The sequence below is a fragment of the Schistocerca serialis genome, chromosome 8, assembly GCF_023864345.2.
Source record: "Schistocerca serialis cubense isolate TAMUIC-IGC-003099 chromosome 8, iqSchSeri2.2, whole genome shotgun sequence".
NCBI lineage: Eukaryota > Metazoa > Arthropoda > Insecta > Orthoptera > Acrididae > Schistocerca > Schistocerca serialis.
The window spans coordinates 267,459,511-267,463,815 of record NC_064645.1 but is presented as its reverse complement, the minus strand read 5'-3'; the positions used below and the strand labels follow the sequence as shown (position 1 = coordinate 267,463,815).

The 4,305-nt window shown below is 41.9% G+C and overlaps 1 non-coding gene across 1 annotated transcript; it reads right to left on the bottom strand.

The window, feature by feature from the left end:
• Positions 1 to 495: 495 nt before the first annotated feature.
• Trnas-uga (transfer RNA serine (anticodon UGA)) lies at positions 496 to 570 on the bottom strand. Its single transcript has one exon. It is a non-coding gene; the product is annotated as a tRNA-Ser (tRNA).
• Positions 571 to 4,305: the final 3,735 nt, after the last annotated feature.

Sequence of the window (4,305 nt, the reverse complement as noted above, 5' to 3'; positions counted from 1 at the left end):
TAGATTTGTCACTGTTTATAGGGAATGCTAGAGAAATTTATTTAATATTAATTTAATGTAAGTTTTATAGCCTGTCTGGGCATGAGTTACTGTGTACTGAGACAGTACCATTCATGTGTAGTACTTATTGGCAATTTGAGCATGTGGCATGGGATTGTTATGAGTCTTAAAACTTCCTGGCAGATTAAAACTGTGTGCCCGACCGAGACTCGAACTCGGGACCTTTGCCTTTCGCGGGCAAGTGCTCTACCAACTGAGCTACCGAAACACGACTCACGCCCGGTACTCACAGCTTTACTTCTGCCAGTACCTCGTCGCCTACCTTCCAAACTTTACAGAAGCTCTCCTGCGAACCTTGCAGAACTAGCACTCCTGAAAGAAAGGATATTGCGGAGACATGGCTTAGCCACAGCCTGGGGGATGTTTCCAGAATGAGATTTTCACTCTGCAGCGGAGTGTGCACTGATATGAAACTTCCTGGCAGATTAAAACTGTGTGCCCGACCGAGACTCGAACTCGGGACCTTTGCCTTTCACGGGCAAGTGCTCTACCAACTGAGCTACCGAAGCACGACTCACGCCCGGTACTCACAGCTTTACTTCTGCCAGTACCTCGTCTCCTACCTTCCAAACTTTACAGGAGAGCTACATGATGCGCAACGTCACTCCCGGCGTCCATGGCGAGGTCCATCTTTGCATCCATGACACTATGCAGCGTGGTCTACATGGGCTCAACAACATGCTGAATGGACTGCTCAGGATTGGTGTCACATCCTCTTCACTGATGAGAGTCACTTATGCCTTCAGCCAGACAATCGTCGGAGATGTGTTTGGAGGCAACCTGGTCAGGCTGAATGAATTAGATGCACTATCCAATGAGTCTGTGCATCTATCCAATGAGTTAACACTTGGTTTAAGAATCATGAAAGAAGGTTGTATACATGGAAGAACCCTGGAGATACTAAAAGGTATCAGATAGATTATATAATGGTAAGACAGAGATTTAGGAACCAGGTTTTAAATTGTAAGACATTTCCAGGGGCAGATGGGGACTCTGACCACAATCTATTGGTTATGACCTGTAGATTAAAACTGAAGAAACTGCAAAAAGGCGGCAATTTAAGGAGATGGGACCTGGATAAACTAAAAGAACCAGAGATTCAGGGAGAGCATAAGGGAGCAATTGACAGGAATGGGGGAAATAAATACAGTAGAAGAAGAATGGGTAGCTTTGAGGGATGAAGTAGTGAAGGCAGCAGAGGATCAAGTAGGTAAAAAGACGAGGGCTAGTAGAAATCCTTGGGTAACAGAAGAAATATTGAATTTAATTGATGAAAGGAGAAAATATAAAAATGCTGTAAGTGAAACAGGCAAAAAGGAATACAAACGTCTCAAAAATGAGATCGACAGGAAGTGCAAAATGGCTAAGCAGGGATGGCTAGAGGACAAATGTAAGGATGTAGAGGCCTATCTCACTAGGGGTAAGATAGATACCACCTACAGGAAAATTAAAGAAACCTTTGGAGATAAGAGAACGACTTGTATGAATATCAAGAGCTCAGATGGAAACCCAGTTCTAAGCAAAGAAGGGAAAGCAGAAAGGTGGAAGGAGTATATAGAGGGTCTATACAAGGGCGATGTACTTGAGGACAATATTATGGAAATGGAAGAGGATGTAGATGAAGATGAAATGGGAGATACGATACTGCGTGAAGAGTTTGACAGAGCACTGAAAGACCTGAGTCGAAACAAGGCCCCCGGAGTAGACAATATTCCATTGGAACTACTGACGGCAGTGGGAGAGCCATTCCTGACAAAACTCTACCATCTGGTGAGCAAGATGTATGAAACAGGCGAAATACCCTCAGACTTCAAGAAGAATATAATAATTCCAATCCCAAAGAAAGCAGGTGTTGACAGATGTGAAAATTACCGAACTATCATCTTAATAAGTCACAGCTGCAAAATACTAACACGAATTCTTTACAGACGAATGGAAAAACTAGTAGAAGTGGACCTCGGGGAAGATCAGTTTGGATTCCGTAGAAACACTGGAACACGTGAGGCAATACTGACCTTAAGACTTATCTTAGAAGAAAGATTAAGGAAAGGCAAACCTACGTTTCTAGCATTTGTAGACTTAGAGAAAGCTTTTGACAATGTTGACTGGAATACTCTCTTTCAAATTCTAAAGGTGGCAGGGGTAAAATACAGGGAGCGAAAGGCTATTTACAATTTGTACAGAAACCAGATGGCAGTTATAAGAGTCGAGGGACATGAAAGGGAAGCAGTGGTTGGGAAGGGAGTAAGACAGGGTTGTAGCCTCTCCCCGATGTTGTTCAGTCTGTATATTGAGCAAGCAGTAAGGAAACAAAAAAAAAATTCGGAGTAGGTATTAAAATTCATGGAGAAGAAATAAAAACTTTGAGGTTCGCCGATGACATTGTAATTCTGTCAGAGACAGCAAAGGACTTGGAAGAGCAGTTGAATGGAATGGACAGTGTCTTGAAAGGAGGATATAAGATGAACATCAACAAAAGCAGAACAAGGATAATGGAATGTAGTCTAATTAAGTCGGGTGATGCTGAGGGAATTAGATTAGGAAATGAGGCACTTAAAGTAGTAAAGGAGTTTTGCTATTTGGGGAGCAAAATAACTGATGATGGTCGAAGTAGAGAGGATATAAAATGTAGGCTGGCAATGGCAAGGAAAGCGTTTCTGAAGAAGAGAAATTTGTTAACATCCAGTATTGATTTAAGTGTCAGGAAGTCATTTCTGAAAGTATTCGTATGGAGTGTAGCCATGTATGGAAGTGAAACATGGACGATAAATAGTTTGGACAAGAAGAGAATAGAAGCTTTCGAAATGTGGTGCTACAGAAGAATGCTGAAGATTAGATGGGTAGATCACATAACTAATGAGGAGGTATTGAATAGGATTGGGGAGAAGAGAAGTTTGTGGCACAACTTGACCAGAAGAAGGGATCGGTTGGTAGGACATGTTCTGAGGCATCAAGGGATCACCAATTTAGTATTGGACGGCAGCGTGGAGGGTAAAAATCGTAGAGGGAGACCAAGAGATGAATACACAAAGCAGATTCAGAAGGATGTAGGTTGCAGTAGGTACTGGGAGATGAAAAAGCTTGCACAGGATAGAGTAGCATGGAGAGCTGCATCAAACCAGTCTCAGGACTGAAGACCACAACAACAACAATCCAATGAGTGCAGCAATGTGAAGGTTTCCTGCTGTTTTGGGGTGGCATTATGTGGGGCCGATGTACACCACTGGTAGTCATGGAAGGTGCTGTAACGGCTGTACGATATGTGAATGCCATCCTCCGACCAATAGTGCAACCATATTGGCAGCATATTGGTGAGGCATTTGTCTTCATGAATGGCAATTCATGCCCATATCATGCACATGATGATGGCGTCCTCTTGGGTAAAATATTCAGGAGGTAAAATAGTCCCCCATTTGGATCTCCGGGCGGGGACTACTCAAGAGGACGTCATTATCAGGAGAAAGAAAACTGGCATTCTACGGATTGGAGCGTGGAATGTCAGATCCCTTAATCAGGCAGGTAGGTTAGAAAATTTAAAAAGGGAAATGGATAGGTTAAAGTTAGATATAGTGGGAATTAATGAAGTTCAGTGGCAGGAGGAACAAGACTTTTGGTCAGGTGATTACAGGGTTATAAATACAAAATCAAATAGGGGTAATGTAAGAGTAGGTTTAATAATGAATAAAAAAGTAGGAGTGCGGGTTAGCTACTACAAACAGCATAGTGAACGCATTATTGTGGCCAAGATAGACACAAAGCCCATGCCTACTACAGTAGTACAAGTTTATATGCCAACTAGCTCTGCAGATGATGAAGAAATTGATGAAATGTATGACGAGATAAAAGAAATTATTCAGGTAGTGAAGTGAGACGAAAATTTAATAGTCATGGGTGACTGGAATTCGTCAGTAGGAAAAGGGAGAGAAGGAAACATAGTAGGTGACTATGGATTGGGGGGAAGAAATGAAAGAGGAAGCCGCCTTGTAGAATTTTGCACAGAGCATAACTTAATCATAGCTAACACTTGGTTCAAGAATCATAAAAGAAGGTTTTATACCTGGAAGAATCCTGGAGATACTAAAAGGTATCAGGTAGATTATATAATGGTAAGACAGAGATTTAGAAACCAGGTTTTAAAATGTAAGACATTTCCTGGGGAAGATGTGGATTCAGACCACAATCTATTGGTTATGAACTGCAGATTGAAACTGAAGAAACTGCAAAAAGGTGGAAATTTAAGGAGAT